Source organism: Herpailurus yagouaroundi, unplaced genomic scaffold, assembly GCF_014898765.1.
Source record: "Herpailurus yagouaroundi ecotype Mexico unplaced genomic scaffold, PumYag 100, whole genome shotgun sequence".
NCBI classification, from domain to species: Eukaryota; Metazoa; Chordata; class Mammalia; order Carnivora; family Felidae; genus Herpailurus; species Herpailurus yagouaroundi.
This window is the reverse complement of record NW_024412391.1, coordinates 12944188-12969358: the sequence shown is the minus strand read 5'-3', so window position 1 is coordinate 12969358 and position 25171 is coordinate 12944188. Positions and strand designations below refer to the sequence as shown.

The 25171-nt window shown below is 41.9% G+C and overlaps 1 protein-coding gene and 1 long non-coding RNA gene across 2 annotated transcripts in view; both read left to right on the top strand.

The window, feature by feature from the left end:
* Positions 1-25171, top strand: part of EXOC4 (exocyst complex component 4) — a 762629-nt gene that overhangs the window by 644273 nt on the left and 93185 nt on the right. The gene's annotated exons all lie outside the window — the stretch shown is intronic.
* On the top strand, positions 1574-24008 carry LOC121028310 (uncharacterized). Its single transcript, XR_005789172.1, has 4 exons — positions 1574-5883; positions 18644-18656; positions 22587-22590; positions 23991-24008. It is a non-coding gene; the product is annotated as an uncharacterized LOC121028310 (long non-coding RNA).

Sequence of the window (25171 nt, the reverse complement as noted above, 5' to 3'; positions counted from 1 at the left end):
ATTTATTCTCAGAATCTATAAGAATTGGATAGTTTGGGCACAGTGTTGGGCCTGCGCAGATCTGTAGATATCCTTGAAGGGCCCTCAACTTGCTAATCCTGTCATTATCAGGCAATCTGTTACAAGCAGTTGTCTAAATTATCCGTTTTATCTCCCAGTCCCACCCCACTCCACCACAAAGAAAAGTCAGAGCTAATTGCCCTTTTGATAATTGCCAAATAAACAGTCCCCTAAAGGGACCCCGTGCTTCTTTTCCCAGTTTTTCCTTTGACCCTTACAAATGCCGGGCTGGTTGGGTTGGCTTATTAGTGATGATTGGAAGGGGTCCTCTCGCTTGGTGGGCCATCAACATCTAACGTTTAATAATGCAGTCGCTTATTTCAGTGGCTCAGCATTCCAGATTTCTGTTCTGTCCATTTTAAAAGGGTTTTTACACAGCAAGACAGTACATAACCTCTACAACAAGCCACTGCCGGGCTAACCTGGCATCATCTGTTTGCAAAAAGAGAAAGATGTTCTCTGAGTTACGCTCAACTTTGTAATTGCACAATTTAGCTGTTGTCTTCATGTCACTGAGAGTCCCTAGTACACTTGATGTCTAATTCTTGCGTTATTCTGACAAAGATCTCTTCGACCACACCCATTAATACTTTGTCTCCTGTGCTCAGTTCCATTTTGTAATATAAGTTATACTCTCTTGGTTCCTTTCACGGTGATTATTCCACCCAGTGAGTGATTTAAGTGACTGTCAGCATTTTGATGATCAGTACAAAACCCAAGTGAACTATAATCACTACTTATGTTGTCTTTGCTAAAACAAAGCACCAAGCAAACCTGGTTTATTCCGCTAACAACGAGCCTAGCTCACCCACACTCGTCTGTTCTTTGAATTCCCAAGAGAGGTGCCCATTGATGTTTATAATTTGAGCAATGCAGGGAATTCTCTGATAATGGGTTACTTTGATTGCCCCATGTCAGTGTGACTCTAGAAAGGGAATAAGGGACAGGTCTTTATTATTCTTTTGAAAAGTGAACTAAATGATCACCTCAACAAAAGCGTTTCCAAATCCAGAGATTGGATAACATGAAGGGAATGCCAGCCTTTTATCTAGCACTCATGGATCCTCAGCAGGATGGGAAGAAATCCAGAAAAGATTGTAGGTTTATTTCTTGTTCTGCATCCTGTTCATCGTTTGGTATGGTAAATACCAGGCTTCGGTATAATGCGGAAGCTATTAATGTGAGGGAGTAGAGCAAGTTGGCAGAGAATTATTTTCATAGTAGAATATTTGTCCAGACAGTACAGCAGGACTCTCACCCTCCCGAAACATCCACGTCATACAGAAGAGAGTATAGTGGGCGCTGGGGCAGCTCGGTCGGTTGAGCATCTGACTCTTGGTTTTAGCTCAGGTCATGATCCCAGGGTCCTGGGATCAAGCCCCATGTTGGGCTCCATGATGAGTGTGTTGCCCACTTGGGATTCATTCTCTCTCTCTCTCTCTCTCTCTCTCTCTCTCTCTCTCTCTCTCCCCCCTCCCCCTCCCCTTCTGCCCCTCTCCCTGCTCACGCTCTCTCTCTCTCTCAAATAAATAAAAATTTTTTTAAATATTTAAAAAAACAAAAAAGAAGAGAGTATTGCCTTTTAGAGGTAGGACATGGCTGCCCATTTGTCCAAGAGGTCAAAGTTGGCCATTTCTTCAAAGATAATTTTTCTTTTGGTGTTTGCCTAAATGTCACTCTGTCTCTCTATACTCAAAGGGTCTCCTCCCCTCAAATAGGTCCTGCCTACATCAAAGGCACTGTTCTTACTTTTGTCCTACTGCAGTCCTCAGTTCCTGCTCCATTTCCTTAGGTAACCCCCACCACCCTCATCTTCCTTATGCCTGTTCTACTTAGGGTTCTTTCCAGTGAAAGAAACAAACTAATTGAAAGAAAAAAAAATAATAATGCATTGACTCATAAAACTGGTTAATCAGAAGACTTCAGGAGTGGCTGGATCCAGGTTTACAAGACATGCTTACACACCTCTGCATGGTCTTTTGTACTCTCTCTCCCTCCCGCTTTCTGTCTCACTTCTTCTGTCTCCTGGTATTTTCTCTGTATTCCTTTCCATCTCAGGCAAGCACTTTGTATATGGCAACATCCTTGGCCACCAGCAGTCCCGGGATTTATTTGATCCCAGACAAAAAGAGCATTTCTGCCAGGAGCTCCAGAAACAGTTCCAGAAAGGTCTTGGGTTGACCCAGCTTGACCTTCTTTCATGAGTTTCTCTGATTCTCCTTGTATAAATCTTGTTTTCTGAGTCTGTTTTTCTCCCTACCTGTACCTCAGTCTCTGTCTCCTACTCCCAGAACTCTTTTATATGCAGGACATTTTCAGTGCAAAGAAGTTGAGCGGGATCATAGTTAGCACTGGGCGTTCAGGATCTAGGTTTATACATATTTTCCCTCATTGATCACAATTTCAGCCTTGTAGTACAGATTCCAGATAACATCTGCCCTTTGTAATATCTGCTGTGTGTAAAAATCCTAAACAAAGACTCGGAGATTAACTGTTATGGTTAAGAAAATTCTCAGCAAATGTGACCTACATAAAAATTATTGGAGTGTATTCAATTTGAACACTAATGCTGTTCTTTTGTATTGTATCCTTTTGTTTTAGGGATGTGTTGCTTTTAAAAATAGACTACAGAGGACTACAAAGGGCTCAAGGGTTTATTCTGTCTGCATTGCTTCCTCAGGGGGCCTCCTCTCTGGCTTGGAGTCTGTAAAAAAAAAAAAATCTCCAGGATTAGAGATTCTAAAACATCCTTGATTACATATTCTGCTCTTCAAGTAACCTTACCGTCTGGGAGGTCTGTCTTTTTCTTTCTTCCTTTCTTCCTTCCTTCCTTTCTTCCTTCCTTCCTTCCTTCCTTTCTTTCTTTATTTCTTTCTTCCTTTCTTTCTTTCTCCAAAGTCCCTTTGCTTCAGTCTAAACCTCTTTCTTCTGTCGTATTCTTCAGAAATTAAATGTTGGCTCTTTTTTCTGTAAAATACTAAATGTGTCTGAAAATATTTCCCTGGCCCCTACCTGCCCATCTCTACAGATTAGATAGACTAAGACTTCTGGCCTGAGGATCCCAATCTCTGAATCAAGAGCAACCAAATGTGGGAGAATTAGGAGCCCAGAGCAGGCCCAAGTTCACTGACACTCTCTTGGATGGAGACTTGGCTGTTTGTGAATGTGGGCCCTTCTGTAGGTGACTTTGACCCAGGCTTCTCCACCTCTGCTCGCAGTTCTCATTACCGAAGTTCTTGCTGAACCCACATGCATGGATGATAAACAATAAAATGCCATACCCTACTCTTTTCCAGTTTAAGAAATCAAAAGGTTAAAATATCACTCTAACCTCCAGACTGAGTAAATGTCATAATTTTGGTTCCTGGAATTGGTTCTGGAATTGTACTATTAGTTATACAATTATTTATCCACTTCCTTTCTAATTGTAAAAACCATTTTTAAGCATACAGTACAGAAGTGTTAAATATATTATTGTATAGCAGATCACTAGAACTTTTTCATCAAACTCTATACCCATTGAACAATTCTCCATTTCCCCTCTCTCCCAGCCCAGGGGAGCCACATTCTACTTCCTGTTTCTAGAAGTTTGACTTTAGATACCCTTACATATTTGGAATCATACCAAATTTATCTTCTTGGGACTGGCCTATTTCACTTAACATAATGGTGTCAAGATTCATCCATGGTATAGCATATGATAGGATTTCCTTCTTTTTTATGGCTGAAAAATATTTCATTGTATGTGTATACCACCTTTTTAAAATTCATGCATCTGTCAGTGGACGTTTGGGTTGCTTCCAACTCTTGGCTGTTGCAAATAACGCTGTAGTGAATATGTGTGTGAAATTATGCTTCTTTCTGGAAGTGAAATTATTGCTAGGGATCTTAGAAACCATCTGGTCCAACTCCCTTATTTTGCACACGAGGAAATCGAGGCTTCAGAATGGTCACGCTGCATGTCTGTGCCTGAACTGGGATGGATCCAGCTCTTCAAATTCCCACTTTAATTGTCTCTCCGCTGCATCATTGTCTTGACTGGGACCAAGACAGTGCCAGCAAGGCCGTTCATGCCATATTTCTATTAAAGCATCCCGGAGGGTCATCATGTTTTTTTTAACACAAGCACTTTAATGCCAACATCCAACCTATGATCATTTCTGATCATCATTGTCAGTGTGTAACCAGAATTTCTAGGCCTTAAATATACAGGATTATTGTACATATCCCTTGTGAATGTCATCATAGTGGTCGGAGAACATTTCTCGAATTTGTCACTGTCTATCTTTGTTCTATGGGTATTCTCTAACTTAGAAGCTCCACCTGTCTTGTTACCATGTTATGTAATATATTCGAGATACTGCACTGTCCTATCCAGTAGCCCCTACCCTTGTGTGGCGAATTAAACTTAAAGAAAACTCAAAATTCAGCTCCTCATTTGAATGCTCCACATTTACAGCAGTTCAGTGTTTCCCAAACTTAGCAGTGAATTCTCTCACCACAAAGCACCTCACAGGACTTTTCTTCCATGGAACAACTTGTGGGAAACACTGCCCTGTGCTATTATTTACATAATTGGTTCAGCATCTTTCATGTCTCCCAACATGGTCAGGTACAGGGCGGGACAGATGTTTTACTGTTGCAGGAATATAATTTTGTATCATCGGCAAACGCGCACGCCATCAGATGGTTTGTGTTACAATTTGGTTGATTATTTGATTTGTGTGATCATTTTTAGAAACGTTCACGTTCTACCAGTCACGTCAACCAGTATAAAATGACTGTGGTTCCCTTTCTCGCGTGTTGCAAACTTGGCTGGTACACTGACCTTTCTCCAGTCGCTGTGCTTCCCTCACGGTTCCTGAAGACTCCAGCTGCTCATGTAATCCCTTACCTCCATTCACTGTTGAATGCTTGTATGTCCATTGTGGGGGTCCAGGCATGGATTTTTTATTAGAATTTTTATTTCGGAAGAGCTTTAGATTCAGAGTAAAGTGACAGAAATGTCAGAGTTTCCTTGCATCTCACACCCATTTGTCCCGACTGTTAACATCTCACACAAGTACTGACACACTCCTCACAACTAATGAACCAGTATTGATACCTTATTATTATTAACTAATGTCTTTACTTTATGAGACTCTTCCTTAGTTTTTACCTAATGTCCTTTTTGCATTCCAGGATACCCTCCAGGATATAATCTATTTAGTCATTATGTCTCTTTGAGTGCATGTAGACTGTGACAGCTTCCTAGCCTTTCTTTGCTTTTGATGACCGTGACCGCTTTGAAAGGAAAACTGGTCAGGTATTTTGCAGAACGCCCTTCAGTATGGGTTTGCCTAATCTCTTTTCGTGATGAGACTGAGCTTATGGGTTTGGGGAAGGAAAACCACAGAGATAAAGTGCTATTCTCATCAAATCGTTTCAAGAATAATTCCTATCAGTGTGACTTATCACTGATGATGTTCTGGGATTGATTTTTATGTCTCCAATGCATGTAGTCCTCTCTAGACAGTTCCTTCTGAATTCTGGATCGACTTTCCACTTACCCACCACAAATTGTTCTGTGTATCTTCGTGGTGACTATTTTTTAACATGATGAATGAATGCATCTATTGTAAGCTCAATGTTTGGGCAAGTAGAATCGCTGCTAAAAAATAAAAAATTAGTTATCTACCTTAAACAATTATGCGGTTGATATAGATTATATAATCTTGTGGGTCTGAAAGTCTGTGTGTGAGAGGAGCTGTTTTTTCTACCCTGAGCCCCTTGATTAGGGCCTATAGCTACTTCTTAGTTACCATATGTGCTAAACAGTCCTTAGTTCGGGGCGCCTGGGAGGCTCATTATGTTGAGCACCTGACTTCGACTCAGGTCATGATCTCGCGGTCTGTGAGTTCGAGCCCCGCGTCGGGCTCTGTGCTGACAGCTCAGAGCCTGGAGCCTGTTTCAGATTCTGTGTCTCCCTCTCTCTCTGACCCTCCCCCCGTTCATGCTCTGTCTCTCTCTGTCTCAAAATAAATAAATGTTTAAAAAAAAATTTTTTTTAATTAAAAAATAAGTAAATAAAGCCATTCCTCCTACCCTTCTCAGGACAGCCAAAGGAGAAGGGCACAAGGAATCCTTGTCTCTCTTAACACGAAAGACTGCAATTGCCAAACCAATGGAATGAGTGTGGAAGTGTTTACAAGTCAACTGTATCACTGAAAATAAAGATGAAAAAGGTCCAGGTGTCTGTATACTCCCATCCCTCACGTACGTGGTTTTGTGGTGTCCCAGGAGGCCTTTATGCGTTGCCTACTATAATTTAACATTTTCTAGAAGATGGAATATGAATTCTCCCATGCTGGAGGTCACTATCGTGGGCTTTTTCTGCCTTGCTGGCAAATGTAAGATAAAATGTGGACCCCTCCACATACTCACACCTACTGCTGTTTGTTTTCCTGTCTTGACACAAATGAGAATAAAAATGTCCCTAGCCAAGATCTCATGGGACGCTGTCCTGTTTCAGCTTTGCGTTTGTCAAACTATTAAGCCAGAGTTTTCCCTGCCATCATTTCATCTGATTATTTTTAATTAGAACTCCACGCGAGCTAATTCCTCTCTTGCTTCGGTATTTACAAGTTTCAAATATTTGTAGACTGTTATCAGACAGCTCCTCACCAGGCATTGCTTAGTCCGACCCTGCATATTCCGTTTCCTTCCTCGTCTTTCTGAGGTTAGGCTTTCTGTGCCATAATCAGTTTTTAGTCTTGCTAGTAGTCATTTTCTTAAACTGGCTTTCCTTCTGTGGCCTCACTCTCACCTTCCTTCCTCTATCAGTGATGCTGCCCACATTCGCTGCCTTTGGTTAATTTCATTTTTACCGAGAAAATTCAATTACCACTGGCCTTACATCTTGTTCGTGAGTTTCCTGTCCACTGTCCAACTCCGAATTTATTTTGATCTTACCTAATTGACGCTGCTTCTAGTTCTGTATGTGCTTTTCTCACTTTTTAAAATAATGTCCCAAGTCCGTTTCCGTGTGTACCCAGTTTCACAACTAATCATATGTTTTGTAGGAGTAAAAACACCAAATGACGATTTTACGATGATTCCATTTTGTTCACTTTCAGTCTTCATTGTACTCTGTTGTTTATAAACTGCTTGAAATTCATCCTAAGGACGGACTGTGTGAAAAGCCCCTGTGCTCAGGATGCTCACCGATTCGTAGGACTCTGTTGAAACCCTGTTGTCACTAACAGTAGAGATGCTGGTGCCTCTCTCATTTTATGAGAAAGACCATCTGGACCCCTCCAGCTCTTTCTCCGCATTGATGTGCTGTGCGCTCTTACTGCTAATTATCGTTCCAGCTTCAGGCTGATCCATGTTTCTTTGCTTTCAGTACACTTTAAGCACTGATACACAATGGTCAGCCCTCTTAACATTTCCACCCTGTGGTTCCCTTTCCTCTCATTGAGTACCCTCACGTGGCTCCTGACTTGTGGCCATTTTTGCCTGTCCCTGAATACCTATGATGTTCTTTTAGTTCAGAGACTCTTTCCCGTACTTCTCCTGGTCTAGGAGGCATACAGCACATATGTGACTTTGAAGTCAGGTACACTTGGGGACACGTGAAGGGGGTTATATCACCACAGGGAATTTATTTAGCCTCTCTGAGCTAAAAAGGTCTCTTTACCTGTCAAATAGAAACCGTGATACGTACTCCTTGGGTGGCCATAGCCATTAAATGAGATGATGAACTTGCGAGCTGTTAGCAGGGTGTTGTGGGGACTCCATATGGGGTTCCCGAGGTCCCTACTCTCAGTGTTCTCACTAGAGCTCTCACTCATCGCTCTCCTCCCTTAGTGCTGGGCCTGGACTTTCCTCTTGCCCTTTCCAGCTTCTCTTTGATCTCAAGTCCTACGGTTGGTTGCGTTTAAAACTCTAACATCTGTGCTCCCGAATCATTTCTAGTAAATCACGGCTCTCAGTCCACAGGGTTCCCCAGTGTTTCAGAGGTCATGGGATGTGTCTGAGAATGGACCTGCGTCTGAAAGTCGCCTCTGTGTACAAGTGCCCATCTGAGAAGCCAGAGTTGAATCTCAAAGAGGTAGCCTTTTTGTTCTTCAAAACTGTGAAAAGAGGACTCTGTTATTATTTAAAGACAGAACCAGAAACAATTCCCTTCTTGTCAATCAGCTGGTCATCTGTAGAGTTCATGGTCCTGTCTGCATACTGATTAGGAAGCAGTACCCAACCTCCCTCAGCTCAGAGGTGATTATCAATTGTGAAGCTATAGAAGGCCAGTGCTGTGGGCATTTCAGTGTAATTATGGAGCTCTGAGTATCTCTCCATAAAGAATTATGTGGCTGTTTCTTTGAAAATGCCAACATTTGTATCCATAAGGGAAATATTTTATTAAAATATGGTAATATCATGGAGACTTAAGTATGGTGGCTGGGAGCTTCCAGCTGAATGATTATATCTTCAAACAAAACTCCAAAGTGGAAACAGGAAGAAGAAATAAAATTGAAAATCTTTGGGAAAAGGAGGAGGCCGGAAGGAGTTGGAAAACAAGGGAGGGCTCTAAAATGACCTCCCGAAATGACAGAGCCAGACAGAGAAGAATAGTGGAAACGCAGGATTACCTGAGCCCCCACCCGAGCTGAGGTGAGGAGTAGCTGTTAGGGCAACAGGACTTGAGCGAAACAAAACCTAAGGGGACTGATTTGGCTGCCAAATAGGAAACCTCTTCTAATGAGAATCGAGTGAAAGATTGTACCTGAAGGCACTGATTGTACTATTCAATCTGAGCTCTTATCTAGAAAAGCCCTGAGATAGTTGGGTGCTTTAAAACTTGAGATAAGCCCACTAACCATGACTTAATGAACTCCTCACTAGAAAAAGAGTATGTCTCTTAATTTCTTCACCCTTGAAACTGAGTTTAGGTATGCTGCAGAGTTGAGTGGGTAGGAGAGACGAATCCTGACAGGAAAAACAAAGAGAATAGAGGGCTGGCCCAGATTTAATGGAAGAAATCACCATCTGTGGAGATTGAATTTAGAAAAATGTTCTAAATGTAAACTGGATATGCTTTTTTCAGACAGCTTACTTATTAATCAATAGTGCATAAGGACCCTTTCCAGACTGCCAGCCCCAGTAAAGCGTAGCAACGGGGCGCTATGTGCGAATCGTGTGTGCATGCGACAGTCCCAAAGGGCATCACGATGACGGGAATGGACTCAACATTTAGATTGCATTTCACACTTTCAAGGTCCTTTGTAACCATTAATTCTTAATCCCTTATCCCTGCCTGAAGCTGCAGTTGACGGGCCAGTCTTCATTCTCTCAGTTTCACAAAGCATGATCGTGAAACAGAAGTTTGACCATTGGCCCGAGGTCAAAATGGGACAGTGACAAAATCTAGACTAAAGCCTGACTGTTGTCAGAGTGCAGACGACGGTGCCTAGAAAAACAATACAATCACTTGCTGCTGCTGTGCCTCAGAACACCAAGCCGGCGTGCCTCTGTTTCCCCGCACGCAGAGATAGTGCTCTTCTTCGACTGTCTCCCAAAATTACAGCAAGATGGGTGTGATGCCGCCTCCTGGTGTGGATGGCATTGAGTGTGCTTTAAAAGGGGACATGGGGATAAATGATCTTGACATTTCACCCATTTTAAGAAGGTGAAGCTTAAAAGCTGTACCCCTACCACCCCCGACAAGGATCTGTCCTGGAGCCAAATTTTGTAGTCATGGATTTAGGGAAAGGTTCTCTTTTACTTTATTGTCCTGAATTCAGTACTATAGCTTATATCCAGTATTAGAAATCATACAAGGAAAATGTAAAAGACCTCTTTCTTCACAGGAGATAGAGGGACATGCCAGGTGCAGGGCCCTAAGACACAGTGTTGTTTATTAACAGCAGTTAATTCAGCACACTAACATCTTTGAGCTCTGGTCATTGAATCCCGGGTGGATTTGACTGCGGTCCCTAACTAACAACTTAATCCAATTGTTATGAAAGGAAGCATAATGAGGACTTTTCTATAAGAGTGATGAAAAACCCAAGTGTCTTTCTGGAAACCGAGAATATCTGATCAGATTCTTCAAGGAAGCAAAAATCCTGTAAATGTCAGAAAGATGTCACATGCCGGAAAACCTCTTTGGTCAAATTCATCTGAAGAAGGTACTATTTGTAGGTGACTTTTCAGCACGTCTGTCAAAAGCTTCTTGCTACAGATAAAAATTCAATAACCTTTCACTGTGGATGTGCCACAATTATCACTCATTTAAAAACAGTCCCTCTAATAGAGTATTTTATCATGCTGGACAGTCTCTGCATTGTTCATTATTTAGTGTTTGCTAAGCTGATGGCACTTCCACAGCGCTTTTCTTATCTCTCCTTCTTCAGAATTGGATTTTATATTTCCGAACCAGTCAGATATGACAAGTCATTTTCTTCCCTCTTGTCTTTTAAGAAACGCAAACTTGATTTTTTTTTTTTTTTTTTGACAATCAGCACTTAAAGATTAAAGTTATTGGAAATGTCTGTATTAACTAGCGTTGGGACGTTGTACTGGAGAACTACCAATTTTAATTGCAATTGAGGGTTTCCTCTCGTCTTTTTTCTTCTTTTTATTTTCCAATATGTGTGTGTTCTAGATCTCTTTGGAGCCTCATTCTTCTAAAACACACAGCGTATGGCAACGATGAGGTATTATGAAGCCTGATGTTGTTAGAAGACAAGACGAGGTATTATCGGAATTATTATATTATAGAACCTCGGTAAAGGTGATGATAAGCCATGTAAGTGGGTCTCTGTATATAAAGATTGTCTTTATGTGAGAAACTTCCTGAAAGGAAAGATGATAAAGTCATTAGCCTAATACCTGGGGGAGAAGTGCCAGCTCAAACAATATCGCTTTCTATATATAGCTCATTATGGAGAATCTTAACATTCTAAGTCTGAAAAAAATTCAGTTCTCTGTGGTTCTTAGTGAATTCTTTCTCAAAGAAGTGTATACTTTCTCCAGGCTTTGGAACTGATCTGTAGCACGCAGTTTTAGGTGTTTACCTTTTAGTCCAGGTTTTATCTTGGACACTCTCATGTAGTTGTGCTGTTTTCTAAATAAGACTGGGACTGTTCTCTTGATAGTGAGGAATCCCTGGGAGCTTTAGGTGAGGCAGCCTAAAGAAAGGATCAGCATACGGTGGCCCCACATCCTCTTCCTTCATTGGAAACGCTGTGGGTCCCCTGACAACCTGTCCATCTCCTCTAAGAGAGTCTCTTGCACAATTTTTACGGCAATATAAAACTTCACTCAAGAACTGTGATGACAGTTGGCCTTTTATGGTACAGTCTTTAAACAGTGATACCAGGGTACGGAGAAAGCGCAGAGAGACATTCTTACCACAATGTTAATGTTAATATTTATGGATTATTAGTGTAAGCACCAAAGCAGAAATAGCATCAGTCTTTCTTCATACAGGAATTAGAAAGGCCATCCTTCCGGGCTGGCTTTATGAAGAAAAATATTTGCTCAAACTTTATGCAGAGAAAGGAGATGTTCCGAACTTCTGTCATGTCTGCTACTAAAAGAGGGAGTGTGAGGAAAACTCCTTCGTGTTGTTTGTTTAAAGGTACCACAGCCCAATTACCACATTTGCTCAAGCCAGCCGCCTTGGGACTTTTCACAGAAACCTTGGAAGCGTGCTAGAGAAACGCCCCCACAAAAGACTCTTGCATATGCTGCTGTATCTGCCTCGTTCCACGAAGCAGAGCATGGGTCACCGAGGGACAGATGGCTGCCCCACACACCCCCAGTGGCCGGAAACTCCTCCCACAAACAAGCGGGGAGAGGTGCTTTTCTTCAACACTATCCCCAGCCTACCCATGGAATACCGAGGCAAGACCTACATCGAATGTTATACTCCTGCCTCATTTCTGTTCTTTAGTCCCCGCGTGACTCAGCAGACGAGCATGGGCTTGGCCTGGGACAAGGCACTTTTAATATCATCCATGCAATTGTCTATATTATACATTTCTCATAGGGTCAAGTCAACTAAGGTATACCCGATATCTGACGTCCTGCCTCGCAAACAGTGATCTCTTGGTAAAAGGCAGGTTTTTCTCCCTTCTGCTGCTTCTCTTTAAAGCCTGTTTCCCCATCCTTAGTCATCTTGAGGATATTTTATTTCCGACTCTTCCATTTTGCTGCCAATATTTGCCCATAGTGGTACCCAATGTGAGATGCCCAGGTCTGTGTCCGGTTGTCTCCCCCTTCCCCTGTCCTACCTGTCGATAGCTGGGCCATTCCGCCTGATAATTTAATGTCACTGTCAAGGGACCTGTGACGTGTTGCACTTTGAAATTCGACTTTCGGCATTTATGTTTCACAGCCTTCCAGAAGTCACGTGGTCGTGGAACTCAGGCATAGGACAAGGGTGTATTTATTCAGGGTCACAGTGAGCAAAACTTCAGGTTAAACCTCAGCTCTCATTAAGTGACTTCTCAAGCGTGCAGTTGAGTGTGTCAGGGTGGGAGGGGGAGGTGGGGGGGCATGGAAATGAAGAAGCTGCCGCATGGTGGTTTTAGTAAAAAACAGGAAGGAAAAGAACAGACCATCCAGCCCCAGAGCACTTTTTAGCATCGAGGGTTTCTGTCTGTGCTCAGCTGCGTTCTCTTTCTCATTAGGGATTAACTTACATGTTTCACTGAGTTGATTGTTCATATAATGTGTTGTGTTCTGTTTTGTTTTTGGTTAGACGGCTTATAAATTGTTTTATTTTTTAATATTTATTTTAAAAGTTTATTTATTCATTTTGAGAGAGAGAGAGAGAGAAAGTGCAAGCAGGGAGGGGGCAGAGAAAGGGAGACAGAGAATGCAAGCTGATAGCACAGGGCCGGATGCAGTCCTCAAACCCATGAATGGTGAGATCATGACCTGAGCTGAGATCAAGAGTCAGACGCTTAACCGACTGAGCCACCCAGGCGGCCCTAAATTGTTTTATTTCTTTTTTTGTTAACTTTGGGACCCCAAACCATCTTTTCTTTTTAATGTTTATCTAGTTTTGAGAGAGAGAGAGAGAGAGAGAGCAGGGCAGGGACAGAGAGAGAGGGAAAAAGAGATCTGAAGCAGGCTTCCCACTGACAGCAGAGAGCCACGAGATCATGACCTGAGCTAAAGTCAGATGCTTAACCAACTGAGCCACCCAAGCACCCCTAAATTGTTTTATTTCTTAAAAGCAGAGTAAGTATAGACTGTTAAATGTCCGAGTAGTCCTGAATTTCCCTGGGAAGGCGTACTAGATACTGACATTTCATCGATGCCCCATACGGAGGAATTTTTTTCATAAATAAATATATATATGCATTCATTTAAAACATCTATCATAACTTTAAAGTACTACATTTTTATTAACTATAGGCTTTAGTCCTCAATAAAATCCTGATGGCAAAGTACAATTTAGTCTAAAAGAATAAGGAATTCAAGCCATTCTGGTCTTTCGATTATGAAGTGCAGAGTCTTAAGTGCTAATAGGGTATTTTCTGCGTCCGCTCTTTGGGTATCTGATTGTTCGTTGATTTTCTTCATATACCAGTGTCGCGCTAAGGATGGCTTAAGGTTTCACATATATCATGAAATGACAAGAAGGCTTCATTATCACATAGCTTCTTTTAGTTTCCCCAGAACCATTTGAAACATCTAAACAGTTGAAAAGTGCATCCCGGTAATATACTGAGAAACAAGAATAGTGAAAATAGCTATTTAGCTTGAATTCATTAGGGGTCAATTACCCATGTTGCAATTCACTTAATTTCCCACTTTCCACACTGAATTAGTTATGTGAATTAGTTAACAACCCAGCCACCACCGCCATATCAGCTAGCACTAACACTGCTTTCCCTCACCGGCGCTCCACACTGGCTTGGGTTGTAAACCACAGCACCAGGTGGAAACCGTAGCCAACCTGGGTGTGCTGCACGGGCCTAGGGAGTTCTTCGTGCTGATACGGAAGTGAACGAGGCCAGTGTAATTATCAGTATCAATAATAGAACCAGCGCAAGGCATAACTCCTTGAACGCAGCAGGCACTCAGTAAATATTTCATCAAATTAAATTAAATTAACAAAGTGCTTACAATAAGAGCCTGGAATCTGCTACCTTTCCATTTGCTGAACCAGCTGGTAAAACCGTGTCTGCGAATGAGCCAACCCTTTTTCTTATTTCTGTAGATACTACCATTCCCGTTCTTCTTTCCTCTCGTTTCAAGCACCGATAATAACAGTTGCCTTACAGAGCACAGGAAGATTCCCTCCAAGTCATCTATGTATCTCCATGAAGAATTTCTCCTAACGTTGAACAGTATAATTACCTTTGGATCTTCACAGTATTTTTAGCCTCCAATGTCCTTATTTAAAGCAATATATTTAATTACATACCTATTGTATCCCTTGCCAAATGTGGATTTTACTTCCTGAAAATGTTCCTTCTGACCTTCTACTTTGACTGGTAGACTTCGACTTTGACTGTTTCCTTTCCTTAATCCTTCCTTCGGTGCTGGTTTGGGCCCAAATATTCAGTCACCGACTAATGAGCGGGTTGTGATCTAAAAGTTCTTTTTAAAAACTCTGAATGCATTTCCTCCATAGAAACGTTGTTCTTTCTGGCTGTGGGATACGCGACAAGATATTTAATTTCTGGAAGTCTCAATTTTCTCATCTGTAAGTTAGGTATAATGTTAATGCCTCTTTTTGATACTTGACCTGAAGATCCGCTGATTTTACTTCCTAAATATTTCTACATCTATCGTTTCTTCTTCATCCCTACTGTCGCTGCCCTACTTTATACCTTCATTGTTTCTCACCTGAATCATCTCAGTAGCCTCCTAGTGATTAGCCTGCTTCCATTTTTCTTCTCCTTTTATGATACAACTGCTGTGCCAAAGTGATCTATCTAAATGCAAATCTGACCATACAACTTGTTACAGTGGCCTGTCATCATCCGGTGGGCAAGATCCAGGATCTTTAACATGACTTAGAAGGTTCTTCACAATGTTCTTCACAATCTGTATCTCTGGGTTTTTTTTTTTTTAATTTTTTCAACATTTATATATTTTTGAGAGCAAGCATGAGCAGGGGCGGGGCAGACAGGGAGACACAGATCCCGAAGCAGCCTCCAGGCTCTGAGCTGTCAGGATTGAGCCCAACGCGGGGCTCGAACCCACAAACTGTGAGATCATGACCTGAGCCGAAGTTGGACGCTTAACCGACTAAGCCACCCAGGCACCCCTCTAGATCTCTGTTTTTTGTTTTTTTTTTTAATTTTTTTTTTCAACGTTTATTTATTTTTGTGACAGAGAGAGACAGAGCATGAACGGGGGAGGGGCAGAGAGAGAGGGAGACACAGAATCGGAAACAGGCTCCAGGCTCTGAGCCATCAGCCCAGAGCCCGACGCGGGGCTCGAACTCCCGGACCGCGAGATCGTGACCTGGCTGAAGTCGGACGCTTAACCGACTGCGCCACCCAGGCGCCCCTAGATCTCTGTTTTTAAAGGCACTGAACTGCCCTTAGTTCTCCTACAATGCCCTGCCATTTCTCACCCCCTTACCTTTATTCAAGCTGTCTCTTCTGAGCCTAATGCCCATTCTGCTACCTTTTCTCATTCTCCTTCACCCATTCCTCCTTTAAAATGTAACTTAAGCATCAGCACTTCCAAGAAACTTTTTTTGGACCCTTTCAGGCTGAATTAAGTAATCTTCATCTGAGCATTTTACATACTGTATTGTGCCGTTTATCTCTTTCTATATCTGCCTTGCCAACCAGACTGTAACCACTTGGAAAGTATGCACTTGGTCTCTTTCCTGATTACACCAAGTAATATGGTACCTAGTACATAGAAGGGGCTGAAAAAATGTGGATCGTAGCAATTAGCATAAATGACAAACAAATTGACCCTAACCTCCATTGATATTATTATTTCCAGTGGGGAGATATATATCTCTGTCTAGATGACTCCAAGAACACAGTCCCCTATGCAGCAGTCTCAGAGAGAACTTTCCTTCCCACCACCTACCCCTACAACCCTAATGCATCCCTAGTTGTTATTTCTAACAGCTGTTACTTACCATGAGAGTGCATCTGAAATAATGTGATATGGACTATAGTTAATGCTATAGTATAAACAAGAATAGCCTCTCTTTACAAGGGCAAGGTTGTGGCATAGACCTAGGAAACATTTTTGAAAGCCAGTGAAGAAAGCCTGTCTTGAAATTGAGCTAAAGGAGAAGCTATGAGCTGAGTTAAAATCCTCCTCCTCAAAAAAAATAATTCTGCATTCATTCCAGTAGATTAAGTTGTTGATTGAGGCTCCCCAATTTTTTGACCATAGAGCAGCGGTTTCCATACAGTTCAGAGGGGTCCTGAGCCAGCATAGTCCTAGGCTTTCCACTTTCTTTTTTTTTAATTTTTTTTAATGTTTTTTTATTTTTGAGAGAGACAGAGACAGAATGTGAGTGGGTTGGGGCAGAGAGAGAGAGCGAGACACAGAAGCAGAAGCAAGTTCCAGGCTCTGAGCTGTCACCACAGAGCCCATTGTGGGGCTCAAACTCACGAGCTATGAGATCATGACCTGAGCTGAAGTTGGACGCTCAACCAACTGAGCCACCCAGGTGCCCTCCACTTTCTACTTTAGCCAGAGCACCTTCTGAACTTTATGCCAGTAACTGGAGATTAGGTGTTGAACTCAACTCATAGTCTTAGCTATGCATCGTTCATGTCCACAAAGTCAGAGGCCATGAAGAATCAATAAAAGCTGCCACCTCCATCTTTTATGTGGTTCCTAGCAGATTTCTTCTTAAGACATTATCCTATCCTTAAGGAAGGATAACAGTGATCATCTGTGATGCCTAAAGCCTACCTGTTTCTTACATTGCTTTGACACGCCCAGGCATGTAGTTTGCCAAGGAAGACACTGGCATAGAATTTAGGAAGGATATGGGGCGCCTGGGTGGCTCAGTCAGTTAAGCGTCTGACTCTTGATATTGGCTCAGGTTATGATCTCACAGTTTGTGAGATATTTTCGGGCTCTGTGCCAACAGCACGGAGCCTGCTTGGAATCTCTCTCTCCCTCTCTCTCTCTCTGCCCCTCCCACATGCACACACTCTCTCACAATAAATAAGTAAACATTCAAAAACCAGAATTTAGGAGGGATATTCAGCAAATGTGATGGATCTATAGATTGGGAGAAGTGGAAGAACACCATTTCAAGTAAAACACACCCAGGTCCAGCCACATGGTAATATAACTATAAAGTTAATAAGGATACGCGATTGTCACTTAGTATGAACCTTAAATAATTATAAAAATAAAAATGTGGTGGGTGAACATACAATTTTATCTGTGCTGCCTCCAGTAACCCCACTGAAACCAAACAAAAGGGAATTTTAAAGGTATAAATCCACAGAAACAAAAACTACCAGAGAAGAGAAAATCCAGGAAGGCTAATATCTGAACCAGTAGTGAGTACATCAAAAAGTTATCCAACTTATATTTAAAAAAAAAAATTGGCATAGCTAACTACCTCTGAAAGAGTGAATGAGGTTGGGGCTCAAAACAGGAAAACTTGTTGAAAGCTGTTGGTGAGACATTCACTCTCAGATTTTCTCCCGTACTCCCCATAGCTACGGCATTGCTCCTGTCAAATCATAACAGAGTATTGGAGTTTCGTTCTCTAAAAATGGTAAAACAGAGATTCCTTGGACTGTGGACAGAAGTCATAGTTGAGTGTGGGACTATCATACTGAAATTAGGGCGGCTAATTCAGAGTTCACGTTAATGACAGTTGAGACCTGCCTTCTTTCCCCAGTTGGCTGGCAGCCAGGTATATGGCTTCAGACAAGAGACCAGAAAGTCTTTGAAGAATCTGAGCAGCCCAAGAGAAGAAAGACAAAAACAAAACCCAAAGACACTGACATCTGTGGTTCCCCAGTAAAAGAGACCAAGCAGCTCACCTACCATGATGACCACAGTCTACAAACTCCCATCTCCACAGACACAAACTTTAGTCAGCCTCACTTCAATATGATCAAACAGCCAGGGACAGTAGACATTTGAGGAAACCAGATAATACGAAACACAGAGACCAAAATAAACAGAAACATGACTCAGAGGAAACAAGGACTATCCAGAAAAAAAAAAATGCACTTTAAAAACACCCCTATATTTAATATCCTTAGAAGAAGGAAGAGAAGATACTGCACCCATGATAAGAATAGTATCACATATGAGAGGAACATTCAGAGAACGGAAAATAACTCTTGGAAATAAAAATAAGTGAAAATAGGCAAACATAAAAATAAAAAGGATCCGAGGAGCAGTCCAGCATGTCCAATAGCTGAATAATAGGGCCAAAGAGAAAAGAGAGAAATAAAGGAAAGAGAAACATCAGAGAAAAATGAAGAAAACCTCCCAAAGCAAATAATACATCAGTTTTCAAATTGGAAGAGACCAGAGTGCCCAGCATAACAGATGAAAACAGAGCTAGAGTCCTCCTACCAAAGTAATCATCACAAAATTGCAGAACCAACAGGATAAAGAGAAAAACCTACACTGTCCAGGAAAAAAAGAAGTATGTGTGTGTGTGGGGGGGGTAATATAAAAAAATCAAGAAGCAGAAAAACAATGACTCCTTAGAAGTAACACTGGAAGCTAGAAGACAGTAGAAAAATAATACCTTTTAAATTCTAAGAAAAACTATTTCCAATCTAGAATCATATACCTAACCAAACTGTCAGTTCAGTTGGAAGGAAAAACAAAAACATTTCAGGCATATCTAAGGTCTCAAAAACCATATTTTCCATGCAGTCTTCTTCAGAATCTACCAAACTGAAAGAGTTGACATAAAAATAGGAAGGCATGGTGAGAAGAAATGGAAATCTTAACACAGAGAAAGAACCCCAAAATGGTAATGACAAGAGATGCCAAGAGGGCAGCAATGCACCAAGCATAGGGAATAACTGGCCCAGAGATGAGGGATTCCCAAGGTCTCAGGAGAAGTCTGTGCAGGAAGATGATACTGAGAGAATAGCCAGCGTGTTTGAATTTATGGAGAGAAGAACTGTTCAATCGGGGAAGTGTTCGAGGTTAAATGATCCCTGAGTACATAAAAAACTAAGCAAACAAATAAATAACAAGGCTATTATTAACACCAGAGACATCAAACTTGTGGTGCTAGGGGAGAAAACTAGGGAAGACCACATGGCCTTAGATGTCAGTGGCACTTAGAGTAACGTAAACACCACACACCGATCTCACCAAAATGAAGAAGCAGGTGTAGCACGAAAGCAGTGGGAAGAGTGAGCATCAGTGGAGGGAGCCACGTCCTCATCTTGCCTAGTGGGAGGGCAACAAACACCGAGAACTGGAAAGTCAAAGAGTAGAGAAATGGACAAGTTCACTAACCATAGAGGGGTAAGAACTGCAAATCAACCAAAAGAGTTAAATGTGGTGCCCGTAGCGAAAAAACTTATAAAAATGACCCTTTATGGACATCGTGAGCTTTGATTAAAATTAAAAAATGAACTGAAAAGTGATTATGTAGCTGAAATCCTCCCTGGGTCTTCACTTTTAAGTTTATGATCAATTGTAATGAATAATTTATACTACTGCATGAAAACGTTAGGTAGACCCAGTCAAGGAAGAGCCTGTTTTCCATAAGGATCCAGTCTGTCTTCTTGAGATCCAGGAACTAGAGAAAAACAGACCTTCCAAATGTCAGGTGAAATCTGGACTTTTACAGTTTCTCCTGTGAAAGTGATGACAAGAGTAACTATCATCTGCCTTCATTCCTAGTAGTGACCACCAAACCCAGATCATACCAGAATAATTTATTTGCTTGTGTTTGAGTGAGATAATAAGAACTCTGCTATCTCGTATTTAATAAGATCTCAGGTGGCTTCTCTATATTCTGCCTTGCTTATGGACACGCTGTCTTAATCAAGATGTTTTCTCATTTCATAAGGACTATCAGATAGCTACAGCCAACTGGATGCCTAACAGAACGGACAGAAGTGGATTCTGTTTCTCAGCTATTTCCACAAGAAACAGCAGAACCCTGATAATTTACATTTTAGGTGTAATGAAAATTTTAAGCCGTTATATTAGATATGCATGTATAATACACAGAAAAATTGGTAAAATAATTGAAGTATGTTTAATATTGGAGATATAACATTATCCCCCCCCATTAGTAAGAATATAAGCAATTCACTATTATGCTGTTTCCACAAGCTATCTGACAGAGTTTTTGAGACAAATCTCCCTAGGAGTATAATGATCACACTAGAAGATTTAAGTTGCCTTAAATCTCTACCAACAAATTGACGAGAAAGATACTGTGCTGTTACAATACAATATTCTGTCCACTAACAAACAGATGTTTATAGATATATGATCAGAACTTGGAACCTACTTCTTTATGATCAAAACATAAAGCTATTAATGGGGCGCCTGGGTGGCTCAGTCGGTTGAGCGACTGACTTCGGCTCAGGTCATGATCTCACGGTTTGTGAGTTCGAGCCCTGAGTTGGGCTCTGTGCTCACAGCTCTGAGCCTGGAGCCTGCTTCTGTGCTTCTGTGTCTCCCTCTCTCTGACCCTCCCCCGTTCATGCTCTCTCTCTCTCTCTCTCTCTCTCTCTCTCTCTCTCTCTCATAAATAAATAAATAAATAAATAAATAAATAAAGCTGTTACCAAAACATTTCACCATAGGATTATAAAATAACACAACTTCCAAGATTGACAGGACCTTAGTCACTAGTCAGCTCCAGTAATGAGCACTGCCATTTATTGAGAACTTACTAGGCATATGACACTACACAGGTTTTAGAATATTCTCCCTAATTGTTAGAACGCTATGAGGGTAAGTGTGGTAGGCAGAATGTAGCCTCCAGAAGGTGTTGACTTCTTAATCCCAGAACCTGCAAAAATGTTCAGGAAAGGGGGATTAAAATTGCTACTCAGCTTAGTTTGTAGTAGGGAAATGATCCTGGATAATCCAGGTTGGCTCAGTGTCACAAGGGTCCTTAAAATTGGAAGAAGAGCAGTGCCTGGGTGGCACAGTCACTTAAGTGTCTGACTCTTGATCTCAGCTCAGGTCATGATCTCACGGTACACGAGTTCAAGCCCCGCATCGGGCTGTGCGCCGATGGCGCGGAGGCTGCTTGGGGTTCTGTCTTTCCTCTCTGCTCTTCCTCCACTTGTGCTTGTTCTTTCTCAAAGTAAGTAAATAAACTTAAAAATTTTTTAAACAGTGGAAGGGGCGACAGATGAGAGGTCAGACTGATGCCCTGTGAGGACCCGGCCCTCCTTTGCTGGCTTTAAAGATGGAGGAAGAGGCCACAAGCCACAGAACGTGGACAGCTTCTAGAAGCTAGCACAGACCAGGAAATTAATTCACCCCAGAGCCTCTACCATCTCAATTTTAGCCCAATGAGACCCATGTCAGACTGCTGATCTTCAGAACTATAAGATAATAAACTTGTGTTGTTTTAAACTATGACATCTGTAGTAATTTGTCAAAGCAGTGATAGGAAAGTAATACAGTAAGCATTATCATCTTCCTTTTTCAGTGACAAAAGTCAGGTTGAAAAGATTGAGACACTGCCATAAAATCATGTAGGTAGTAAGTGGCAAGGCTGGGACTAGAACCCAGGGCAGTGTGAGTCCCAGACCTGAGTTCAGCCTGCAGTAAATAGCTGGCATTGATTGAACACCAACCAGATAGGAGGCAGTTTATAGACAAGGAAACTAAAAGCCAAATGTCTAACTCTGCCGAGGTCACACATCAACATGGTGCCGCAAACGGGTTCAGAACCCAGGTTCCGTCCTACCCTCTCTCGGGCTTTGTCTTGAAGAACGTACGTCATGTCGAAATACAAGTGGAAAAGTCACATGGGGCAGAGATACTAAATAACAGCTGTGCAGAGAAAGGGATGCATTTGCTGTCTCCTTCTTGTTAGGGCAGTTCGGTTTCCTGAAAAAGTTTACACTGACCCCAAATCCTTTCCGTCACTTGGAACTGTGCAGCTCCCAGGTAGCTGGTCTATGTTTCAGTCGTTAGTCCCATTAGCATATCTTTCACCTTCGAGGAAGCTTCTCATTAGGTGAAATGAGTGAAAAGCTTATCCCCCGTGGCGGCACAGCTCTAGCCAGGGCAGGGATGCAGCGCCCTTAACCTTCCCTTGACCCTGGCGTTCCCTGGAACAGACTCTGCAGAGAAAGGATCCAAGACGTTTAAAGGGCTATGCTCTTATTTTCTGTTACTTTTATACACAATCTAAATCTTAACACACAAACAACACTTATCACGCAAGTTGAACAGATTTAAATTTAAGCAAAATTGAGTGCCACCACATGTGCTTATGCCAGATCTATATAATTCTTTGGAGGTTTCTGGAAACATGAACCAAGCCATTTATGCTTCATAGGAACAGATTATATCATTTGAAATCCTCAATAAAAATGCAGTCTCATATTCTACAGATGGGTGTCATTTAATTAAAATATGTATTTAAAATGCAAAGGGCTACATTAATTCTTCACTGTGGCTGAGATTTTAATTGCACTTGAGTTAGGAAATTCTGAGTTAATGTTCCCCTGGCATCTCTCATCCAGCCTCTTAGAACAGATGTATTGTGATCTGAGGAGGATTTCAATATGTTTTCACATGCTGTCCATGTAGGGATGGCTCTGAGATGTTAGGGTGGCAGGCATTATAAAAACAAGGAGACGGCTCCCAGGGGAAGGAGCCCAGCAGCCCGTGGCTGGTTGCTCCCCTGCATTCATACCTCATCTGCCTCTTCTACACCAGCTATCACAGGAAGGTTGGCCTGGGGCTCACATTTTTGGTGGGGGACCGACTTCCGTATTTAAAGGGCTCAGAACTTTGAAAAGCTCAGGCATTTTTTTGAGAACCAATTCCACAAATGTCATTTAGTTTTATTTTGTTAATTTTTTTTAGTGTTTATTTATTTTTGAGACAGAGAGAGACAGAGCCTGAGCAGGTGAGGGGCAGAGAGAGAGGGAGACACAGAATCTGAAGCAGGCTCCAGGCTCCGAGCTGTCAGCACAGAGCCTGACGTGGGGCTCGAACTCACGGACTGTGAGATCATGACCTGAGTTGAAGTCGGATGCTTAACTGACTGAGCCACCCAGGCACACCAGAATGTCATTTAGTTTTAGAGGACATTTTAAGAGTATACTGTGAGTGTTTAATAAATGCTAATTGAGCAATAAGAAAACCATCAGCCTCACTTAAGTACTGTTGTGATACAGTAAACTACAAAATACATTCCACAGCAGAACACAGGAATTTTGCACTCTTAGGAACTAAGAACTTAGTTGCAAAGACAGTCCAGGGGCCAAGAAATGCCAGAGCTCAGGAGTGTTTTCTGACAAGTAAGGTGAGTGGTGGAAAAAAAAGGGACAAATAATAAATGTTGTGGGCACCAAACTGTGGGATAATAACTGTCAAGGATTTGGGAAACTAGTTTTATACTTAAATTATTAGAGAGGAATCCATGATACTAAAGCATCAAAAATAGAACTCTCATGAAAGGAAAGAGGAGAATGAAATTGACACGAAGCAAGAAAAGTTATGTGTCCCTTCGTTCATTCTGGTACTTCACTCATTCAACCCGCTCTGTGCCCAGGACTGAGTTAGGCATGGCGATTCAGTGGTGAACAGAAGATACAAGGTCCAGTCGTTTGAGGCCTTATAGCCTAGTGGGGCATCACCTACATAGGACATGGATACAGACACACGGTCAAATCAGTTCAGGGGTTTCTGTTTTGTATTTAACACAGTTATCTAGGAAATATGAAGATTATGGAGAAAACAAAGGGGTAGTCAACTTAAAGGGATGAATGTTAAGAATGTTAGTTTAGGGGCACCTGGGTGGCTCAGTCGGTTAAGCATCCAACTTCAGCTCAGGTCATGATCTCACGGTTCATAGGTTCGAGTGCTGCATCGGGCTTTGTGCTGACAGCTCGGAGCCTGGAGCCTGCTTCAGATTCTGTGTCTCCCTCTCTCTCTACCCCTCCCCACTTGTGCTCTCTCTCTCAAAAATAAACATAAAAAGAGAGAGAGAGAGAGAGAGAGAGAGAGAGAGAGAGAGAGAATGTTAGTTTGGAAATAGCAATTTAGGGGCACCTGGGTGGTTCAGGTGGTTGAGCATCTGACTCTTGACCTCGGCTTGGAATTCTCTCTCTCCCTTTCTGCCCCTCCCCATCTTGTGCATGCTCTCTCTCTCTCTCTCTCTCTCAAATAAACTTTAAAAAAAAGAGAAAGAAATAGCAATATATATTTTAGGAGGTTTTTATTATGTATGTAATATATCTTTTTAATTAAAATCTGCAAGGCTAATATGAGGTAATATATGAGAAGGAACTTCATATTCTTAGGAAAGCAGGCAGTATATAAATCTTAGAGAAGAAAATAAATCCAAAGTTCTCTTGAAAAAATCAGCAGAGGGGTGCCTGGGTGGCGCAGTCGGTTAAGCGTCCGACTTCAGCCAGGTCACGATCTCGCGGTCCGGGAGTTCGAGCCCCGCGTCGGGCTCTGGGCTGATGGCTCGGAGCCTGGAGCCTGTTTCCGATTCTGTGTCTCCCTCTCTCTCTGCCCCTCCCCCGTTCATGCTCTGTCTCTCTCTGTCCCAAAAATAAATAAACGTTGAAAAAAAAAAAAAGAAAAAATCAGCAGAAGAACCAGTCATGGAACTCAGACCTTCTGGCTCCTCATGTAGTTCTTTGTCAGTAACCAATCTCCTTGATACAAACTTTTTATTATTTTTTTAATGTTTGTTTATTTATTTTGAGAGAGCACACGTGCAAGTGCACATGTGACCGAGGGAGGGGCAGAGAGAGAGGTGAGAGAGAGAGTCTCAGGAAGGCTCACCCCTGTCAGCTTAGAGGCCAGTGCTGGATTCTGTCTTACTACCATGAGGTCATGACCTGAGCCGAAACCAAGAGTGGATGCTTAACCAACTGAGCCACCCAGGTGCCCCATAAACTTTTTATGTTAAAAAAGAAAGCCAAACCATAACAGACTCTTAAAACCTGAGAATAAA